Source organism: Diabrotica undecimpunctata, chromosome 8 (genome assembly GCF_040954645.1).
Source record: "Diabrotica undecimpunctata isolate CICGRU chromosome 8, icDiaUnde3, whole genome shotgun sequence".
NCBI classification, from domain to species: Eukaryota; Metazoa; Arthropoda; class Insecta; order Coleoptera; family Chrysomelidae; genus Diabrotica; species Diabrotica undecimpunctata.
In genome coordinates, this window is record NC_092810.1 from 65368547 (window position 1) to 65393218 (window position 24672).

A 24672-nucleotide genomic window follows, 5' to 3' on the forward strand; every position below is an offset into this window, starting at 1 on the left:
ATTCTCCGTAGAATACTTCTTACACCCTCGTCATATGTGAATATTCTAGAATTTGATTGACACACTCGTTTTTTACGTTTTTTTGGCGATTTCAACGTTCTACTCTGTTCTTTTTCTTTTTTGAAATTGTAAATGCTTCTTTCGCTAACACCAGTCATCAACGAAGTACGTCTTACAACAGCACTTACATTAAGTTGTTCCGTATTTTGTAAAAAACACAACACATTTAACACTACGAGTTTAGCGCAACCGTTGAATAATTCACCGGATTTAAACTTATGGGACTCCATGCTCTCTGTTGAAACTCGGACTAAATTTTGAAGTGTAGTTTCGTTTTCCAAAAGCTCTTTCACCCTAAGGATGGGTAGGGGGTGAAATAGGGAAAGCTTGGAGTTTATCAAATACTAATTATGACAAACAAGTTTATGGCCATATTTAGGTGATTATGTTAATGATGGTAATTTGTAGCAGAAGTTTTACAAAAGAAATGAAGACCTGTTTATAGAAACAACATAACTGTATTTTTAATATTTTACATACAATAGAAAAAATCTAATTTCTATGAAAGAATTGGAAATTTGAATATTATATATAATATCTATAAATAATATCATTTCCAAGTTTCCAAATTCTTTCCTAGAAATTATGTAGGTTTTTTCTATTTTATGTAAAACATTAAAACTACAGTTACTGTATGTTGTTCTTGTAAAGAGGTGTTCAAATGTTACTCTTATGAATATGATTCAATTGTATATCTCATGTTGACGTTTTATATGCAAAATTCATAGTTTTCGTTGTCAATAACGCATCAATGCCTTTTTATTCTACTGTATACGTATACATGATATAAAATATTTTACTCGTACTGCCGGCAGATGCATTTTATCCAAGCCGGTCCTGTGAGACAATTAGCAATCAACAGCTAAAGAAAACCGACAACCCTGCGCGTTTATTCTCCATAAGAAAAGCATTGCGGTATCTTACCCGTACTGCACTCTCAGTGTGACATTTTCTATAGCCAGTGCCATAAGAAGTAGACTAAAAAGTAGACTAAATATATATATATATATATATATATATATATATATATATATACATATATATATATATATATACATATATATACACATATATATATATATATATATATATATATATATATATATATATATATATATATTATATATATAATAAAACGAAGTTTGAGTTAGAGTCAATAAAAAGAAGAGAAAAAACCGATTACAAAAGCCATTCTACTATATATAAAGGGCACAAAAGAGGAAATAGGGAGTGTGCTAAGAAAACACAAAATAGAAACGATATTTAATACCGACAGAAAAATCTCAACCATTTTACCATCCGCCAAAACAAAAATATCGTTAGAAAATCAAGGAGTATACTAGATTCCATGTGGGGACTGTGACAAATTATACATCGGACAGACCAACCGAAAAATTAATGTTAGACGAGAAAAACATCGAATTGCCATTGAAAGGAGATAACAAACGTCGTCCCTTGCCCAACATGTCTCAAACACAGGACATACAATAAACCTGAACCAAACTACGATGCTAGCTAACATTGAAATTAAAAGAAAACGCGAAATCAGAGAATCAATAGAAATAGAAAAAAATCCCAACAGTCTAAACCAAAGATATGATGCTCAAAGGCTTCCAACCACATGGAAAACGGTATTAAAGAAAAAGTCGAAAATACATCAGACCACAAGACCGATTAGTAGGACCCTGCCTACTTACACACGGATAGGACCAATCACAAGAAGCTTTGCGGTTAAGTGACTAGGAAACCTTTTGATATTCTATTTAAAATTTTAATTTTAGATGTCGAGTTTCTATACAGTTTATTCAGGGCTTGAATGATCGATTGTTTTGTTACTTACAAATTTTAACATTAGCAACTTTTCAAGTTACATGAAAATTTTAAAATTTACCACGGAGAAGAACAACTCATTACCATTTCTGAATATTTTAATTTTAACGGGTATGAAACAAAAGTACACAGAATACCAACACACTCAAATAGATATTTAAAAAATATTGTTTTAAATAAGGAACGCACCAATTCTCGAAAACGGCTTGTATGTACGATTTATTTAAATTTTGATCAATGACGGTGATAATATATAGTAATATGACAGATCTTATGGCATTATTTATATTGTAAGTTATTTTCAATGGATCACGCTGTATTTTTTTTCTTTTTGACATTCTTAAAACTACTGAATATTTTTCATGTAATATTTCCTATACCTTAGTGCCATAATTTTGGGAGGTATAGCTAAATTGATATTATATCCGTCCAAGTTACAATAATACATTAAGATGATTAAGAATGATTGAATAAAGATTTTAAAGATGAAGGTCACCTCCGCTTTTGGGTTCAGATTTGAGAATGATTTTACAATGTATGTACAAATCATGTAAATGTTTTTTAGATTTTTTAAAAACAAAATAATAAACATTGACGAGACTGGACGTTTTTTTGCATCATTAAGAACAGAACCTAGTTGGAAATTTTCGCTGTATGTAATTAAAAATTATATGAACTCAAAGATGCGTTGACTCTTTTTCCTTGATTTCTTAGAAACTTACTATTTACATCAAAATATACAGATACAATTATCTTAACTACTTATTTACTGCATAAATTTGCAACAAGGAGGAAGTTATACAGACACTACGTTTTAAATTCGCGATGTTTATAGAGATTTTCTTACATTTTTTAATTGGAGCTGTGTTTTTCTAGAAATTGAATAAAATTAAACTTTTTGGTATTGTCAAGCTTCATTTTATATATTTTAAAAGACTAGTTTATTAGTCCTCCATAGTAAGTGATTGTCTTGTTAAAGTATTGTATTATTTATTAACTTACACACTACATTATAATATACTCAGTTATTTTCTAAACTTTTAGTCAAATGGAAGTTGAGCGTTTTTCACTATCTAAATTTTTATATTAAATATTTTTAAAAGGCATGTTTTTGTATTATTTTTTATCTCTTGTAATATATTAGTTTAGTATTTGGAAACTGATGATTTTTTTTTAATGGTAGTGTCTTATAATCTATTTTTGTGCAATGCCTTACATTCGTTTCCTAATATCCTTTTATTGTATTCTTCTTCTGGTTTGTATTTATATTGCTTACGTGTAAATTGTATAACTCAAACGGCTAATTTTTTCTATGTTCAGTATTATCTTTTGCTGTTACAACTGTCTGTTGCGGTACCTTTAACTTTTAGTCTACAGTCAGATGTCAGGAATTTCAACAAAAATTTTTTGGACAAATAAAATTTTTTTTTATCTATTTGAAAAAAGTTATTCTTTATAAAATATTCTGCCTGGCCTTAAACCTAAAATATAACCGTATAAAATAAAAAAAATTCAGTCGATACGAAAGACGTGTGAAAGTCTATTTATTTACAGTGCGCAACAGGCCTTGTAGACCTCTAAAAAAATTACATTTGATTCACTTTATTCTATTTCCTTATTACGTAAGATCATATTTGGCATTCTTCACGCCCGCATTCTCGGGTATGTCCCAACCACCTTATTCGTTATTCCTTGACATATGTCGTAATTTTAGGCGTTTTATACTGCTGATATACTTCGTGGTTTGTTCTTCTTGTCTATCCTTTCTTACTCTTTATCTCCTTCTCACTTTATTAGGCACCTGGGCCCTAGCTTTCTTCATGTAGATTCTTAGCACCCACTGACCGTCCAATGTCTGCCGAGGACTAGGGGCTAAATATGTGATTTTACTTTGCATAGTCATTGTTCTTAGAATATCCTTACGGATTTTTAATGTGATAATCTGTTCCAAATAGTTTCTCCTACTTCTACGTATCCTTCAGGTAAATTTCTTCATCCTAGCACAAAAAGGTAGCATACCAGTTACCAATTTCTCCACCTATACCTGTTGACTAGTTTATACCATAACTCACAACCATGTTATTAAAAAAATCCTTTATAAAAGGTATATTTATATAAAAGACCCTTTCGGGCTACATCGCAGAACATTTTCGGACTAACAAGTCCATCATCAGTGCTTTTACTAGACATCCATGTCTAAAACCACTAAATATACGGGTAAAAACCCTTTAAATGTTGTTAAATGAGTTTTATGTTACATTGGTGCTGATAATGTTATAGGATGTTTAAGTTGTTATAACAAACTGGGGTTGTTCTCTCTGAGAGGTAGTCTATATAAGGATCTAAAGGTAGCAACTGCAGGTTGCTGCCTACAGGTAGTAACTGTAGGTTGTTGCCTACAGGTAGCACTAATTTCTTTGATTTGATCTAGATTTGACGTTATCCACGGTCCTAAGTATTTATAGATATCCACACTCTCAATTACAGTATGTTATATTACAGTATGTGTATCAATTGGATGTTTGCATCTGATTGTTTAGTCATAATCATGCATTTAGTTTTCTTCAAATTCATCTTTAGCCAGTATTTATGACAGCATGACAGGCATTGCATTACATTCTGTTAATCCCTGTTGTTTCCCTGTCTCCTAGTATTTGCCCTGAAATTTATCATTATTCCCATATAATATATTTTATACTTCTGTTACTATTTTAAGTTTCATATAAGTATTTATTTAGTTTATTCAACACGCAGATTATTGTTGTTAGATATCGCCCCATCAATTAATTTTGAATGTCTATGTTAGTTTATTAACTAGAATGCAATCTGATCTAGTATATGTCACTGGTTATTCTGTGGGCATAGTACAGTCCAAGTAAAGTGTCATGACATAATGATAACAAGGGAGGCGTTTGAATTGGAGAAGTCCCAGTTTGTTAGCTATCCCTTGATGTAGGACCTTTCCTAATAGTCATGCCGTTTTTATATTCAGTTATAGCAAATTCCTGGAGTCTCCAGGGATCTTTGGCAAAATATTTTAGGTAATTTTTAATTGAGATAATCTGATCCAGAATGGCGACTAGGGAACTTTTGGTTTTTTTCTTCATTAAAAAAATGATTTTTGCATATTTCTGTTCCCCCAGTTTAAGCGAATATCTTAGCCTCCTCCTGAAAACAAGTTCTAAAATTAGCAATCTCTTTTTTAATTGCTCACATATAATGCATAAGTCCTCTTTTTCCCATATACCGTGGTAATGACGTTTTTGTACTCCACTGCGAGGACTTTTCGTCCTTTCTTCATTGGCAAGACTTCTAAATAAGTATATAAGAGACGAAGTGCTAAAAGATAATCCTCTAAGCAATCGTCAATATGCGTACCAACCTGGTAAATCTACGGACTCACAGTTGGTTGATCTGAATCGGCTTATCTAGAAGTCAATAGAGGACAAAGATATAGCAATGGCTACTTTTTTAGATATTGAAGGGGCATTTAATAATGCACCACTAACTCTTTGGTTAAAGCAATGTGTAGACGAGGCACACCTGCGGTAATATGCGGATGAATGAAGGCATCCCTAGAGAATAGGATAGTAATATCCACTCTGGGTAAAACAACCATAAAAGCAAGAGCCGGTGGGGGCTGTTTACAAGGAGGAGTTCTGTCATTTCTACTTTTGGCAACCTTGGTAGATGATCTTCTTAAAAATATCTCCACGAAAGACTTTAACTGTATAGGATATGCTGACGATATTACAATGGTCAACAGGGCAAATATGCCCAGGTTGTATCTTAGAGAATATAAGTAGCCCTAAACATTCTGACAGTCAATACACAAATCATCAACTGCACAAAAAAGACTATATTACAAGATCTATAACCACTCGCTAGTGCTGGGAGAAACAGAGATTCTATTTGTTAAAGAAACAAAATACCTAGGGGTATATTTTGATCATAAGCTCAACCTAAAACTGACCCTATGGTTATACACAAGGGTTATTACACAAATGTAACCTATGGGCTAAGGAAGATATTTGGACCTATTAACAAAAACAGAGTATGGAGATCCAGGTACAACGACGAACTCTACCAACTACAAAGAGGCACAGGCCAAGAGGACAAAGGCACAAAGGCTAGCATGCCTGAGTATTACGGGGGTCATAAAAACAACTCCCACAGTGACGTTGGAAGTCCCTCTGACTCTTCCACTACTTTACATCTTTATACAAGGCGAAGTCAGATCAGTAATGTACGGATTAATAAATAGTCAGCAACACATAAATCAGGCGCACAGTGCTGACAATAGAAAACTAATCAAGGAGCTATAAGCAAATATTGTAATGGGGCAACCCATCGATACAATGGCTACGAAATATAGCTTTAACAAGAAATTCACAATTAAGTGGAGAAAATAACCGCAATCCATTACTGCGTGGAAGAAATTGCCATTTTCACAGATAGTCAGGCAGCAGCATAAGCCACTAAATTCTGTAGAGGTCTATTCTAAGTTAGTATGGGATTGTGTGGGTGCCCAAAATAAACTAGGAGACCGTAGCAAGGTTATGGTAGCCTGGTTACCAGGGCACGAGGGTTATAAGAGTAATGAAAAAGCAGATGACATGGCCAAACGAGGCTCATTAATGACATTTATTGTGCCGGAACCCTTCAGCGGCCTTGTAAAGTCAGTAACAAGAACTGCTACAAGAAATTGGGTAGAGAATGTAATCTAGGATTAGAGGACCACACTAGATCTGAAAAAGTTGCAGTGGAATAGAGCAAAAGCCACCTCAAAGGATATATCTATCTATCTATCTAGTCCACTGCGAGGAGGATGTTTTTTGTGTGCCTTTGTGAGAAGTATTTGTACTTTTCGCTGAAGATTTTTTATGTCCTTTTTAGTCCACTTAACAATACCAAATAAATAGCTATGCGCCAAGCTCAGCTATTTTTGTTATTATAATTGACTTATTTTCAAAAAAATATAGTACTTAAAATTTTCGATACACTTAATTAGATTAAATAAAACATAATTTTTAAAAAGCGTAACGTTAAAAAGAGAAAAGTAAAATACAACTACTTAAGTTTTTAAAATATAATTAATAAAAATCAATCTTAAATAAATGTATTTTTTTTTGCTAAAGGTTGTGGAAGTAGCTAGCCATATTTTGATAAAATTCCTTCCTTGAGAGATGTACTTTTTAACCTTGTTTTCATGTTAAGATTATTTAACACTAAGTGGTCGTTACCGTCTTTATCACTTCTCTGAAACTTTTTATAAGTCATATTATTAAGAAGTGTTGTTTATGTTTAATTATTCCTAAAAAAATTCCTCGTAGTTTATTCTCAGATGTGCACTTATCTTGTTCCAAAAAGATTATTATTTATCAACTAATTTTAACGTATGCATCATTTTAATATATAACAAAAACGACTCGACAGAAATTTTTTACTCTTTAGTTATTTTGTTAATTTATTATCCTGTAAAACCAGGAAAAAACTTATGATACTATCCTATCATTATCATCGTTCAGCCTCTTGCAATCAATGCCGAACATAAGCCCCATAGGCGTTTAGAAATTTCTATTTTGTGCACGTTGTACCTGATTGGTGTTCTACCTAAGCTTCTGCTATTTTTGCGGGCTTTCTATTATAATAGCCTTTTAATCAATTCATACTCTTTGGTACTTTGGTTAATGAACACATGTGTTTAACAATTTAAAAGCATGTATTGATTGGATACATTCCTATTAAAGTGCTCAGGGATTTCACTATTAATATGTCCTTTAGTTTGTCGTATGCAACTCAACTACAAACTAATTTTTCTCTAAGGGTCATGTTAGAAAATTTGTTTTACTTTTGGTAATATGAGTTCTTTGGTTGTCGATAATATGGATAATATCGTCGGCAAATTGAAGAATGTTAAACCTTTTTCTGTTGATATTTATTCTTTTACCCCCGTCTCTTACCCCTCTTATTTTTTCGGGGATACTTATCTCTGAATGTTTTTAAGCAAATTAGACGAGTGTATAAAGTGTAAATACGACCATAGGTTACAGACTTGACTATCCCGGCAGTACATACGTAAACAAGCACTAGTGGTTGGTGTTATTCTATGGTTGTTTATCGTTAGAAGATGGTCCTTGATGTCAAAACCAACGTATATTTGTTTGTTCATCATTCGGATTCTTCCTGGGTTTAATAGACTTTCTGACCAGCAATTCGTCTCTTGTTATTTTTACTACTCTGCTGTCACACGATTTATACATTGATTCCACTTTCTATCCCTGACCCATTTATTAATTTCGTCGGTTTTGAACATGTGTTTTAAATCTTCATTCCGTGCTCGCTCCCTTAATATTTTGTTTATTGTTGATTACTCTCATTTCAGCTGTTTCTAATAACTTGTGTGTAACGTTTACGTCCCGTCTGGTCCTAGCAATGTAGGACATTATCGGCCGTTTTATATAGGTATAGTTGTTTACTTCTATTAATAAATATTTATTTCTTCAAATAGAGTCATTTAGGCAGCCAGATATTATTTTCTTTATATTTATTTGGTAATTTGCTTAGTATTCTATTTAGCCCTTTCTCGATCATTTTATTCTCAGATAGCCAACCTCTGGTAACTTATTCAATTGTTTTGTTTTCAATTGCTAATTTGGATCGGCTAGGCTCGGCTCTTTTGAGATTAGCTAAATTTTTGTTTTTTAATTTAAATTACCGTATGATACTGTAAGAGGCATAGAATTGTAACCACATTCTCTGGAGATCATCTATATTATTTCTATATAACAAATTATTTTCAATTCGGTTGTCTCCTAAATTAATGTTCAATTATATATATATATATATATATATATATATATATATATATATATATATATATATATATATACACCTGTATTTAGGCGCCTCGCCCTTCCGGTAGGGAGCTATGGAGGAGTATCACTGAGCCGCAAGCCCTTATCTCTTCCCGTACTGCTCCACCATAGGCCGATCAGACACCGACATATTATAGTCTAAGCCGCAGATATTTAGAATTTTCAATTGCTGCGTTAGCCTTTTTGTTTTCTGTACACTGAGCTGGGGATCGAACTCACATCCACTCGCAGTGAAGCGAATGAGAACCGGCCGCCCAGCCCGCTTGGCTATCTGACCGACTAATGTTCAATTATGCTTTTCTCAAATGGAATTGGTTTTATTATTTCCACAATTCACCTGTGCAAGATAGGCCTGTTATGAACTTCTAAGGCTTGTTAGTTTCCGAGGTTGATTGTTGGTTTCAAAGTAGTGTATAGTAAATTTATTTGTCGGATCGACAAATATTAGAAAAAAACTGGGAATTCAACCAAGATGTACACCACAATTTTGTAGATTTTCAGCAAGTTTATGATTCGATAAAAAGAAGCAGACTATTGCTAGCAATACTAAAAATAGAAATACCAAGAAAATTAGTAGGGCTATCAAATGACCGTGACAGACTCATATGCATAGGTAAATATAGAGAACAGAACATCGATGACATTTAGTATAACATCGGGACTTAGAAAAGGAGACCCATTATCACCGCTGCTATTTAATTTGGCCTTAGAATATGCAATAAATAAAATATCGTCTGAGCTGACAGGAGGATTTGCGAATCGAGGACCAAGGCTATTGTTGGCCTTTGCTGATGATCTATATGCAGTCGCTCTTTCCACAACAGACGTGAGAGAAGTGTTTTCACAACTCGAGGAGGAAACAGGTAGTCTTGGTCTTCGAATAAATTAAGAGAAGGCAAAATACAGTAATGACCACAACATCAAAGTAGTAAAAGAGTTTAAATATCATGGGGCGGTAATCACAGATAATAATCACATAAAAAACGAGGTGTCAGCAAGGATAGTTGTGAGAGTTGAGCATTATACTCCCTATCATCGACATTAAGATACAAGCTGCTAAAAAGACAATGTGAATTAAGATTGTACATGTGTAACAACATTTTACACATGGAAGTGAAACATGGACTTTACATATGCGGGAAATAAATAAGCTGCTAGTATTTGAAAGGAAGGTTCTCAGAATGATATTTGGTCATCATAGAGATAGATTGACAGGAGAGTGAAGAAGGTGCCGCAATGCTAAATTGGTGGCTCTGTATGGTACTGAAAACATCGTTAGATATTTAAAAGCTAACCGGATAAGATAAGCAGTCCATGTGGTAAAATCAGAGGAGGACATAGTGCTAAATACAGTATTTTTTGAGAGACCAGACGGTAGATGATCAGTAGGCTGTCACAGAAATAGATGAAAGAATGATGTGGAAGCCGATTTATCTACAATTGGGGTACAACAGTGGGAAATGGCAGCGTGAGATAGTAGAAGATGGACGGCTATAGTAGATGCGGCAAAGACTCACTCTGAGTTGTAAAGCAAGCCAAGAAGAAAAAGTAGTATAGTAAATTTATTGCTCTTTATTAACAGAAATTATATTTTATGTAGTGATTTTCAAAGTTCAAGTTCAAGTTGAGAATCTTATCGTGCAGCCTTCTTTTTTATATAGTACTTTTACAATTTCTTTCTGCAGATTCCCTGTTTGTAGTTTTAACTTTAGTTTTTGCTAAGACTCTCACTTCCAACATTTGATCACTTGATCAACATTTGTTATAGTTAAATTTCTCGCACATTGTTTTTAAATTATGTTTCTTGTAGCATTTTGCAAAAACTGCTATATTTTTTGGGAATAAGCCACAATTATAGTTATAAATATTTTGTTGTTGAGCTTTCGATTTCCAATTCAGAAATTGTTCTTAAAATATTTACTTTTTATTTTTAATCGTGTATCGTGTGCAGTGAGTATTGTCATGTACAAAATTCACAGAAGGGTTTCGATTTACATTAAATGCGTTTGTTTTCTTCCTGCACTAAGTGTATGTGCGATTCTCGAATTCAAAAAAATAACTTTTTGTCTATGGCATATTTTTTCATCAGGGAAATGTTCAATTGGCAAAAATGTAACATGAGGACAGTTTTTGCAATCTGTGTTTAACTTATTGTTGTTCTATTGTATGATATCGGCTGTTTGTGTTCGATTGCTTTGTCTGTTATAGAACCCCTCATCTTTTTGAAGTTGTAGTAGTTGTATTCATAGCTTGCTTAAATAAAGTAAAATAAGTAATTTGGAAGTAAATAAAAGACAGTCGAAACGTAGAGTGATATCTCCAGAAGAGCAGCGTTTAGTTCTGAAAGTGGAAAGTTATTTTAATGTGGAAAAAAATAGCATAGGTCCATTGACATCTATTAAAACAGTTCAGAAACGCACATTATGATGCTTGCGGTATCTCAGAGAGGACATTCCAGAGAATTAACATCATTCGACATCCAAACACTTCGATTAATATGATATGTATAAAGCTAATCAATAATATGTAACAAAACCTACTGTGTTGCAAAAAATAAGGGCGCAAGGAACTGTGTGATATTAGTTTAACCAGTTTGTCGAGAGTACTGAAACGATTAGGTTTACGATACAAAAAGACAAATAATAGACAAGTATTGTGTGACCTCTCTAATGTTGTATCAAAACGATGGCATTTTTTAAAGTAAATAAAATACATCAACAATAAAACCTGTAATAATCCAAGACAAGTTGTATTTTTAGATGAAACTTAGATTTTCGCTAAAGGAAATATGTCAAAATCATCCTGGCAATAATGCACCACAAAATGCTATTCCTCTAGTAGTTCCTGTCATGGTAAACGATTCTTTATACTTATGCCGGAAATAGTAAGGGCTTTATTCCCGACGCAAGTTTAAAAAAATTAGAAGGACCATTCATTTTAGTGCTGGATAATGCATCCCATTATTCAAAAATAGAAAAGAGATTTCCTTCACGCAGCTGTACAAAAGAAGAACTAAAGGCGTGGTTAACAGAAAAAAAGAATTGATTACAGTGACATATTTTTAAAAGTCAATTCACTGCAAATGTGTAAAGCCAATAAAATTCAAAAGAAATTTGCCATCGACCAAATGGCTTTTAAATATGGCCATAAAGTTCTTCGCCACTACAAATCAATTCAGTTGGTTTGGGGTATAGAAAAAAATTACTATGATAAGCATGCATCTAAAACAACAGGTGATGCTCTGAGTTCTTAAGTTTAGTTTAATAAAATAATCTCTAAAACAGAAAAAGGCAAATCAATGGCAAAATTTTATTAAACACACGGAATATCATATCGTTCAATCCTATAAAAATGGGCAAGTTGAGGACCTCTAATTATTCGAATTCATAATTCAACTAATGACGGCTCTGAAACTGAAGTATCAGATATTGAATACAAGCATTTTGATTGGGTGACGTTATAAGCTAAATAATAGATATTATTATGCATTTTACACCAATGTGCAAACGCAAACATCACCAGAAATATAATTAAATTAAATAAAACTGATTAAATTATGTTTAAGCTTAAGTATTTAATTTTTAGTTTATTTGGTAATTTTAATCATCAAGGGGGATCATTACTACCTGATAACTCCTCCTACTCAATTCCTATCCTCACCTCCAAGAAGAGAGGCTTTATCAAACGGGCGAACCCCGACAAACCTAAGGACGAAGAAGGGAAAAGTAGTCTCTTAAAAAAGTGGAGTTTAAAGAAAATGATAAATAATCCATGGAGAAGTAAAGTTCAAAATATATAAAACTATCATACGACCAAAAGCAACATATGGCTCAGAAACATGGATTATGTTACAAAAAAAAACAATAAACCATATTACTTCTTTTGAAAGAAAGTTATTGAGAAGAATATTAAGACTCGTCTACAACAATGGTATGTGAATAATAAGGTTCAAGCACGACCCATATCAATATTACAAAGAATTCTTTATAGCAAATTATGTAAAAATACAAAGATTGCACTGGGCAGACCACTTTATAAGAATGGATAATAACAGAATACCTAGTAGAACGATTAGTGGAACTATGGTGGGACAGTAGAAAAACCAAGGAAGCGGTGGAAAGAAGTAGTAAGAACTGGTACTACAGAGGTAATGAGGGTGGATAACTGGAGGAGAGTATGCAAGGAATGCTGGGAGAAGCCAGGGCCTGACGTGGGCTCTAGTGCCATAGGAGAGAGATTATGTTACATAGAGAGTTACAGTATGGTAAACTAAATGGTTACTATATTTAAAATGTCATTATTAAAATTAATTTTTTTTGCGTGTAATAAATTATATATAAATATATCTCATATTCAGTTTATTTGCTTTTAACAGAACAAAATCCAACATTCTTATTGAACATAAAATATACGAAATTAAAAAATTTGAAGGAATTAAATTTGAAATTTTAAAAAATTGTTCGAGGCTCATTGATTATTGCCTACCGGTCTTCTTATATGGCTTTTACTTTACACTAAAATTGAGCTGATTTGATTGCTGACTAATCAGGCATTATAACGATATGTCACTTTTTAAAATCTAACCAAAATTGATGTATATATGAGATAAAGACTTTGTGTCCCTTAGACACTATCAAAAGTAGCTTTAACTTTTAACTATCAAAAGACGAAAACTTGAGTACTTAGAACATGTGATGAGAGGGCAAAAATACACATTATTACAACTTATGCAAGGCAAAATCCGAGGTAAGCGAAATGTGGGAAGACGAAGAATATCCTGGCTTAAGAACTTAAGGGAATGGTTTGAATGCAGTAGTGCAGAACTTTTTAGAGCGGCAATCAACAGAGTCCGCATAGCCATGATGATTTCCAACCTTCGATAGAAGATGGAACTTAAAGAAGAAGTCCCTTAGACATTTTTGATGTGTTATAAATATGACATGAATTACATAATTTGAAAGCTTTTTTGCATCGCAATACGTTAACAGAAAGAAGAAAAAGCTATTATTTTATTCTTAGATAAGGAAAGAGAGGGGACGCGTAATCGTATGGAATTGACTGAAGCCTAAACCGGCATCAGAAAGATTGCCAGGTCCAGTTCATATTTAATTTTTTCTGTAGATTGAGGATACTGGATATACATAATATCAATAAATAGATTTTGTTCAAAATTTATAATTGGACACTGATATAATGATCACTTTTTGAACATGATTTTATCATTACATATTTTTTAGTAGATCGATATAGTGTTTCAGTAAATCAGTAAATTGAAGTTAAAATCAGTAGATCTACTGAAAAATCAGTAGACCTGATAACACTACTAGAGGTAGTAGAATGGGCAACGTACAGGCACCAAAATATTACGGCCACATCGAGACTGGCTCCACTTTGCGAAGGTTTATTAAATGAGCGTTTATTTTCCTTGTCTAAGATTTTAATCGGTGTCAATTCATTTAAGTTTTACTTGCCAAATGATCCATTTAAAATTATCTTCCAAAATGAGCTGGCGTGTGATGTGGAAGCCATAGAAACAAAAGAAGAAGAAGATCTTCCCAAATCACACCCATCACCCATTTTTAATGAATACGTCCTTTTGTGACAAGGAAAATTCCAGTTAAAATATTACCGTAGTAGCTTATGTATTAAAAAATAACTACTATTTGCCGACTTTATCTTAGATCTTAATTGTAAGCTAATCATCGTTTGGAAAGAAAAATACTTAGGTTCTTTTAATAAACAAAGCACTTATTTATCTAGTTAACATTAATTTATACATAATTTTAATACTTGATTGGTAAGAAACCTAGTTACTAACAGTAGGTAAATAATGCTAATTAGCTATTCTAAATTACCAAGTTTATGTTACTTACGAGGGTGGGACTATTGTTACAAATAAGATAAGACATTAATTTCAAATGTACACCACAAACGTGCTTTAAAAATGTTCTTTGGGTTAGCTCTTTTTTTTATAGAAATCTGTCCCAAATGTATTCGACCTTTATTCATAACTCCGCAATGCTTCAATTTTCATCATCCAGCTCATTGCATCATTCGAAGTAATATTGATATCAAACTTTAGTTAATTTCATACTTTATAAAAAATTGTTTGTCTCAATATGTTTAGGTAGTTTTTTTCTTATGTAATAACCTGACAATATTGGTATTTTATTTTTAAAAACTTTTTCTGTCAAAATTTTTCAATACACTTCAAATGAATTCATCCGAACCGCTCCTCTCAGACATTATCTGAATACATGAGGTTGATAGATTAAATTATAGCTCCCTTAATTACATTTCTTCGCAAGTTTCTCTCTAGGATCATACCACTATCAAACCCCTTTACCAACATGTACTTTTCTAGTCCTTCCTGGAACTTGCAAATCAGCAAGTATTGAGTTCTTTATGTTCTTTCATTTTCGAGTTGGTGCCACCCTTAGACTTCCTTTAATATAACTATTCTACATCATAGCTGGTCTTATGGTAGTTCTATAGAATTTTTCTTTCAGTTTCATTGAAATCTATCTGCCACATAACGCACCATTCGCCTCCCTGAATTATTTTCTGCTTTTGTTCAGTTTCTGATCAAATTTTGTTGCATCTGTTGGCTTACTTAGTTCTTGTAATTATTGAAGTTCTTTGTTCATATTTTCCCTCTTCTTTCTGCAGTGGATTTTATTTTCTTCTTTACGTAGCAAATGCTAGAATCAAAATCTAGAATTTACTGTAGCAAATTTCGTAAAATAGATGATTCTATTTTGTTTGCTGTTAACTTCTTTATTACATTTGAAAACAATAACATAATTAAATAAAGATCAAAGACGCATTTTTACTGATGTGTCACAAGCTCCAGCTTCCTATTTAAAAAATTACAGATAGCAACCCTCACTGTGAAAGTATTAAAATTAGGGATGAAATCTTTCCTCAATTATAAGTAATTTAAAAAATCTTAGATTAACCTACTTCAGAATTTTTTAAGTACTCACTATTACTGAAATAATGAATTTATTCCATCTGGTTGTTTTACACTGTAGAGGAGATCCTTGTACTTTGAGACCGCTTGTACTTTGAAACGTTCGGACTTTTACAGCATACTATCTGTTCAGGTGGTGCATCAACTAGTTATATAACGTTCCTATGAGCTCACAGAGGGCAGACCACGTAATATGAAGCAGATCGGTCTAAAAACTCGACAGTTAAATTTGTTTGTTTGTGGCGTGACCATTGTTGTATTTTAGTATCCTCTGCCATCGAATAAAATATCTGTAAGTATATTAATATTCTTATATTTTGTCTATGTTTACACAAATATAGAAGTTTTAAGCAAAATATTTTTTTAGTTTTTGCAGAGAATTGTGTTTATTTTGAGTAATAAAAGCGAATATTTTAAACATGTGATTATTGTGTACTTTGAAACGTCGTCTGAATTGTACTTTGGACCATGTTCCAAAGTACACGGACGTGGTCCAAAGTACAAGTTGTATGGACTGTAGACGGTTATAAAAATTTAAACGCTTATTTTTTGGCTTACAGGTGCCGAGAATCAAAACACTTCTTTAAAGTATCTAAAGCAACCTTATGCAGCCATCTCAAGAAACACAGAGAATCTGGACAAGAACATTTTGTATATAGTGCATCACAAGATGTTAAGTTAGTATTTACGAAACAGCAAGAGGAAGAGCTACTAAAGTATGTTACCATTTGTGCCAAGATGCATTACGGCCTCTCAACTATCGAATTAAGAAAGTTAGCATATAATTACGCACGTGTAAATAATATTGATTGTCCCTCTTCCTAGAATACAAACCAAAAAACAGGAAAGGAGTGGTACAGGTGAAAAAAGTTTTGCATTTTTTAGGTCATAAGGGTAAATATTTTTTTTACAGGTTCTATCTGCGAAGACGTCCGTCTGTATCATTACGTAAAGCACAAGCAACAAGTCTAGCCAGATCGACAGCATTTAATAAAACAAATTTATTTTTTGATAAACTGGAGGTACTTATGGTAAAATACACATTTAGTCCGGATATAATTTATAATTTAGACGAAACCGGACTAACCACGGTGCATACTTCGGTTCGTGTTATTGCAACGAAAGGAGTTAAACAAGTCGGCAGCATCACATCGGCTGAAAGAGGTGTAAATGTGACTCTAATTTGTTGTATCAATGCTATTGGTAATTGTGTACCTCCTTTATTCGTATTTCCGCGTGTGTTTTTTAAGGAATACATGTTGAAAGGGTCTCCAATAGGTACTGTTGGGAGCCCGAATCCTAGTGGATGGTCTAACTCTACGATTTTTGTTGAGTATTTAAACCACTATATAAAACATACAAATTCAAGTACTGACAACAAATCACAACAGAAACATTTTCGAAGGGCACGAATTTCTCAGTTTATATGTTACGGATAGACTACCAGTTGCCGAAGAGTCAAGAAATAATCAAAACACCTCCGAAACAAATAGTTCCTCGAATATTTCTGTAGAGGGTCTAGGAATGCCTTCAGGAACAACTAGTATGTTTAATGATCCTAGTTCTTCCTTAGTATCCAATGAATTCAATCAACATAAAAGCCCCGAACAAATTCGCTCGTTTCCCAAGACAGCTGCGAGGAAATTTACGAAGAAAGGAGGTAAGAAACTAAGGCGCTGTAGAATAGTTACAGATACGCCAGAGAAGAACGAGATTGAAATGAGCTCCTTAAAACCACGAAGAATTTTGTTTCAAAAAAACAAAAAGCAACCAAAAAGGTTCTTTATAATAGTTCTGATGAAGATAAAAGCGAAATAACGTGCGACAACTCACTAGATGACGTGGATTTTGCCAATGCAGAAGAGAGAGGAGGATACAGATTTTCTTGACTCTGGCAACAAGCCCTTCGTGGGAGATTTTATTTTAGCACAAATTGCAACAAAAAAGACAAAACGATATTTTGTTGCTAATGTCGTTGGAGTGAATGATGATGGGTTTAAAGTTAGATACCTAAAAAAAGTAACTTTGCCGCCAAATTTTTTTTTCGAAAATGACACTGTCTATGACTTGCCTGACCAAGATATGATGATGAAACTAGGAGCCTCTTCATTAGCGGGGGGCACTGCCAGAAGAAATGCTGAGATGACATTTTCTATCGATTTATCTGCATTTAACGTCCAATAAATAAGCGTTTCAAAGTACAAATACTTATGTTCCAAAGTACCAACCTCGGTGTGTACTTTGAGACCTTTAGGATATGGTGAATTTTTCATAAGCATAGAATTGCTATTAGAATTAATATTTAATTTTTTATTTGTTTACTTAAAGATACTCTATTTCAAAAAAAAATCTCAGTTTGAAATAAAATTTAAAAACTACTGAAACCTGCTTTTATTTAAAAACCGTTCCAAAGTACAAGGATCTCCCCTATATTTTATGATTGGTTTTAACAATATTTGTCTAGTGGGACTTTACATTCATACTAATACCGCACCTGTAGTTATATAATTGAAATCTTTTGTATTGTACCGTGTTTTTCTAACTTTTATTATTTAACATATTGTTAGCAAGAGTTTTGATGGATTCGCCGAATAATTAATTGGATATGCAATTTTAAAAATACCCTGCTGCCATCGCTATTTTGAGAAAGATGGAGTACCTTGAAAAATCAACGTAACCAATTAGTAAATGTTAGTTATTATGTAAGCAGGTTTTTTACTTAATGTAAATAAACAATTATTACGGATACACTTTTACCGTCTGAATCCAGTCATTTTATACTAGGTGTCTCATATTTAATTTGATATTAGATACTGGTCTTAATAATTTTAATTGTTTTAATATGTTTATATATATATATATATATATATATATATATATATATATATATATATATTTATATCTTCAGGAGTCTTACAGCGTCTTACAGAGTCTTACAAAGTTGTTTGGATTCTATTGTATCTACGGTATTCTCCGTATGTTAATAAAATAATATAAATCCTTTATGTTCGTACTATAAGCCTCATGAGTCATCTCCTAAAATTGTTCCTAAAGATAATTCATAGGAGAATCTACAAGCTCTGTGAAAGTCAAATTTCCCCCAACCAGTTCGGGTTCACAAATGCTGTTGGTACTAGAGAAGCTTTGTTCTCAGTACAAGTCTTATTCCAGAGATGCAGAGACGTCAACTGCGACGTATACGCATGTCTGATTGATTACGAGAAAGCGTTTGATCGAGTACAGCACGCCAAGATGATGCAAATACTGAAAGAAACAGGAATTAACAACCAAGATCTGAAAATAATTAGAAGTCTCTACTGGAATCAGACAGCAAATCTCAGAGTTGAAGGTGAACACAATGACTATGTGAAAATCATGCGTGGAGTGAGGCAAAGCTGTATTTTGTCTCCTCTAATCTTCAATCTGTACTCTGAAAGAATATTTATCGAAGCTTTGCACGAAACTGCAAAAGGTATTCTACTAAATGGTTACCGGCTAAACAACATCAGATATGCAGATGACACCATAGTATTTGCGGACAACTTAGAAGACCTACAAGTTCTTATGAACAAAATCACGTATTACAGTCAACAATATGGACTCAATATAAACGTTAAGAAGACAAAGCTTATGATAATTAGTAAGAAAAGAATAACAGAAGGTCAACTCTACGTCAACCAATCCCCTGTAGAAAGAGTGACGCACTACAACTACCTCGGCACCATAATAAATGAAGAATGGACCAACAACCTTCAATCGGATGGGGGTCTTCTTCAAGAGTCAGAACCTCTTTCTTGATATAAAAGTAAGAATGCTGCGATGCTACGTCCTCTCTGTCCTTTTTTATGGTGTTGAATCGTGAACCTTGAACGAAGATATGTGCAGAAAACTGGAAGCATTTCAGATGTGGCTATATCGGAGAATGCTTAAGATCCCGTGGACTGACCGAGTCACAAATGAGGAGGTCCTCAGAATTGAATCCAGATATGCTCTCCTTCAAGCCATCCTGCAAGGAAAAATATTTGGAAAACGAGGTCCAGGAAGAATAAGAACATCTTGGTTAAAGAACCTTAGAATCTGGTTCAATACAACATCTGTGCAGCTTTTCCGTGCTGCTGCAGATAAGATAAAGATTGCCATGATGATCGCCAGCATTCGTAACGGATAGGTACATCAAGAAGAAGATGCTCTTCTTCTCATTTCTTTGTTTGGGATGTGATCAATTCTGGATATACGACTCGCTCTTCTTAGATAGTCCATTTCTACCATTTCCAGTGCTTTCTTCTATATTTCTAATGGACCGTCTTTTATTCTAAGATATTCCGTTTTATTAATGTTGATGGCGAGTCCCCAATGTTCGTATTCTTCGGTTAACTTTCGATAATCCAAGTCAACAAGACGACGTCGTCACGGGTAGATATCGGTTCTTGACATCGTTTTACTACTCTCAATTAATTCGTTTCTAGTCATCATATATTTACTCTAGGCAGATAGTAGATAGATATTAAATGACAAGTAAAAAATTTAAAGAATATCTGTCACTAAAAGATCCGATTCGTAACGATTATCAAAATTTAATACAAGTCAGAAATGTCGTCCGATTAATAACAACACTGAATCATCTGTTTAAATTTTTATAATAATTATCGTTTTAAAATAATTTCATATAAATACAATTATTATTTTTAAACATATTATTTAATTTATATAATAATTAAATTTACTATCAAATGATATTTATTTATATTTTATTATTCATATTTGGTCTGAATTTGATAAGTTTGTCATAAGTGAACAACGTATGCTTTGTTAATACGTTAACAGGTGGCGTTAGGAGCAAACATAATAATTTATTGGATTTGTTTAAAATATGAAAAATAGATAAATAACAAAATTACTTTATTTCATTTTAAATATCTATTATTTAAATTTTAAAAATATTTTTTAATATAACTTGTTATTTTTAAACATCTTATTTAGTTCATATAATAATCAAATTTACGATGAAATGATATTTATTTATATTTTCATAATTTCACCTAAATATAATTTTATATAAATACAATGTTGAGTTTTTGCAATTATCAGTTCGACTATTGTATTAAAGTGTGATAAAAAGAGTTATTAAAGACAATAGAAACCATCGAAATAAAAACTGGAATCAGACAGGAAGACTAGACCCATGAAAGATGAAAATTAAGTAAGAAGAAAAAGAATCAGACAGAGATTCATGCCATTAATATAACTTTATATTGAGTGACATGATGGCGGAGAAGGAAAATGACTTAAAGAAAATGCTACAAGATTTCCAAAGTCTATCTAATCTAAAAAAGCTAAAGAATTCAATGTGAAAATATCGTCACAAAAACAAAGAGGCTAGTAATATAAAATGAGCGAATGAATCCTTAGAAGAATAACAGGAAAGACACCGATGGATTTATTTATCTATAACACACAATTTAACTACAACAACCAAACGTATATGGAATCGTCTGATATTTCGTATTATTTAAAGCGGATTAAAAAAAAACAACCTACGAAGTCAAAGAATATTTATTTTAAAGCAATTTAATCACCAATACATAAAAATTAAAGAAACTCATTAATTCTTAAATCATAAAATCGAATTTCAATGTACAAGGAATCATATTTAAATTGTTTTTATTATTTATGTTTTTTTCAGTAGTCGGTGTTACTAACATTAGGCCTTATGTAAGCTCCAATTCGCGTGGGCCTCCAATTGTCAATATTTTATTCTGGTAGAGTGTTTCATTTCTTTAAGGGCAGCTTGTACTAGCTATATGATGTTTTGTGGATTATCCCGGCGAGGTCTATTTCTTTTTTAAACATATCCCACCAATGCTCTATAGGGCTAAGGTCGAGTGAGCAGGCAGGCCACTACAGAATAGTGATATATTCTGCTGCAAGGAAGTCTGTAGTGACTCTGCTTTAATTAAATTAAAAGAGTTTTTCACCGACCATATTACTTCCCCAGAACAGTACACTTCCTCAATTACGTCTGTTTTCGTTCTTACTGATCTTTCTCCTCTAAGTTCACGAATTCATCGGTCATATGATTATACACAAATCTTGGTTTCGTCTGAAAATAGCACATTTTGCCAATTTCCAATGTTCCAGTTTTGGTAGTGAAGACACCAATGTAGGCGATCAATCTGGTGCTGCCTGGTTAACTCGGGAACCCGTAACTATCTACTACTGTAGACTCTTTGTGCACAAAGTCTTCTTATTGTTTTAACTGAAACACTTACACATTTTCCTTCCAAAAGCTGCTTTTGAAGTTGCGTGTGAGAAATTGTTGGGTCTATTCTAGCTATTTGGACAAAAAAACAATGTTGGTAAACCGTTGTTACTTTTTGGTGACTTTATCTTGGTCTATTCTTAAGCGTTCCTAACTCCTGATACTTAGCATAGATTTTTGTCACAACGCTCTGTGTTATGCCTACCACTGCAGCTATGTCCCTCTGAGACATTCCTTGCTCCACAAGACCAATAATCTTCCCCTTTGAATATCCATTAACCCCACATAAGGCATATTTTCGTTTTTGAAAGCGAAAGTTAGTTTATTTATTTTCTTTCAATTTAGAACTAAAACAAATAATCTATAAGGTGCCGGGCTGTTCTATCTGATTTTTTATTGGTTTGTTTATTTTCAATAAAAATACTTTATTCTTCACAACAATAAAAAGTTTTTTTCAAAAGAAATAAATATAGGTATGAAATACATAGTAATTCCATATAAGTTTGGTTGTGTGTAGATCACCTTTGTAAATAGAGACACAGTGGTGACAATATATTAACAAAGTTATCAGCTGATAAATGAAGGAAAACATAGAGGAACGAGCTTTAGTAGAATTTTTAAGAGAACGTATATAAAATGATGATATATCGACACCTCCTATATAGAATATCGTAAGTGCGTTCGGTCAACTTTACAGTACAGCTGTTTAAAGGTTCGCTCATTGTTTATTGATGATTGTTAAGTGAGGGAACAACCAATATATTTGAAAACTTGCATATTAATTAAGAAATAGGTGGGTAATAATCCTGTGTAGTACTTGAATTAACAATGTTTCTTGTTTTCGAGAAAAATCACTTGCGATATTTTACGTTGACAAACATAAAAAGTAAATCATAGTATGTAACACTTACTACGAATTACGTTGGACACTATACAAAACTATTTGTCGTATGTCATAGATACCATATTCTTCTTTGTAAAAAATGGTAAAGAATTGTTGTAAGTAGTAGATAATACATTCTACTCCATTAAAACTTTAAATAATAATGTCGTAAGTTTATTAACCTCATTGTAATAAAAATATTCATTAGTATTTTTAGTAAAATGGGCAATGAAAAAGCATGAAACATTATTGATAGAATCACACTACCATATTTTATTGATAGAATTATCGTTATTTGTTATACAAATTCAAAAAGTAGTACCTTATGATAATTATTTTAAGGTACCGTAGTCTAAATAAATCATGCAATAACTTTTAATAACCCTTATTCGAAAAACGTCAAATAACTGTCAAAGTGTATAGACGCATTTCAAAGTTTCTCCTTAAAATTTAAATATTTAAATGATTATTCTTAAAGTCTGAACGAGTAAATAGTGAATAGTGGTAAAATCAAAATCCTATTCCATTCAAATTTAAGCAGCCGACGAGTAAAGACCGATATGTGACAATTTCACCGAAACATTTTAACTTTAATGGTTCAAAAGTGCATTGGTAAATTTGACTTTCCAGTGGCGTAAAAAAAATTAAGGTAACTGTTATTTTTAATCCTTTTATTCACAGAGTCCCACTAGGACATCTGTTGCATTGATAATAAAAATTTATGTGTAGTGGTTTTGGTATCCAGAACCGCTCACTAAAATGACCTCAACTACTACTCAAATGACCTCACAAAATAACACAATCAATAATACCAAGTCTTATGTTGCTGCCACTTTATCTAAACCTCCACCTCCTACGTTTCCTCATAAAAATCAAGCCATTATCTTACATGCCCTTCCTAATGTCGTTCTATTTGAGTACATAAAAGCTATAGGAGACATCGTTACCCCAAAAAATATCATCTTTGCGTCTCGAATCTCAAATAACCGCATTTGTATTTATTTAAACTCTGTTAAACTAATCGACGATCTTCTCAGTGCCCACCAAAGTATCATTATTAACTCAACAGTTGTTCCTATCCGAAGACTTATAACACCTGCTAAGCGTATTCTTATATCAAATGTATCTCCCACGATACCTCACAGCACTATCGAAGAAGCTTTAAAAGATATCGGTTTACAGATAGTCTCTCCTGTATCATTCGTGAAATATGGCTCGCTAGGTGATGAATATGCACATATAATGAGCTTCCGAAGAGTGGCGTACGTTATTCCGGATAAAGAAAACTTTTCAGTCCAGACCTCTCTTTTAATAACTCATGACTACACATCATATCGAATATTTGTGTCTACTGACAAATTACAATGTTTTTTATGTAAACAAGATGGTCATACTGCTGAAACTTGTACCAATGAACCAATTTCTGTAGCCCAATCCGAACTTCCCTCTCCCACTACCTCCGTATCCATACCCACAAATACAACGATACCCGAATGCACTCCCAATCAAATCAATGCACCATCCACATCTTACCCCGCAACTACAACTAATGTGGCAAAAAGCATCCCCTTAGTTATACAGTTAGCATCACCTCCCGTACAGAGACAGAAACGGGCTATATCCAGTGACAGTAATGCTGGCACCCCTTCTCAACTTTCTCCAGTTCCTACTTCAGAACCAACTATCAATCAAATGCCCCTTATCTGTAAAATCTACCACTAATTCTTTTAGCCAGCTGCAAAAGAAAAAAAGTAAAACAATTGAAACAAAAGAACATAAATTGACACCC

At 32.9% G+C, this 24672-nt stretch overlaps 1 protein-coding gene and 1 long non-coding RNA gene across 2 annotated transcripts in view; both read left to right on the forward strand.

Moving 5' to 3' along the window:
* LOC140447645 (sulfhydryl oxidase 2-like) overlaps positions 1 to 24672 on the forward strand; it is a 126735-nt gene that overhangs the window by 83783 nt on the left and 18280 nt on the right. The window lies entirely within an intron of this gene.
* Positions 15910 to 18063, forward strand: LOC140448431 (uncharacterized). The gene is made up of 3 exons (XR_011951711.1): positions 15910 to 16033; positions 16302 to 16601; positions 16655 to 18063. It is a non-coding gene; the product is annotated as an uncharacterized lncRNA (long non-coding RNA).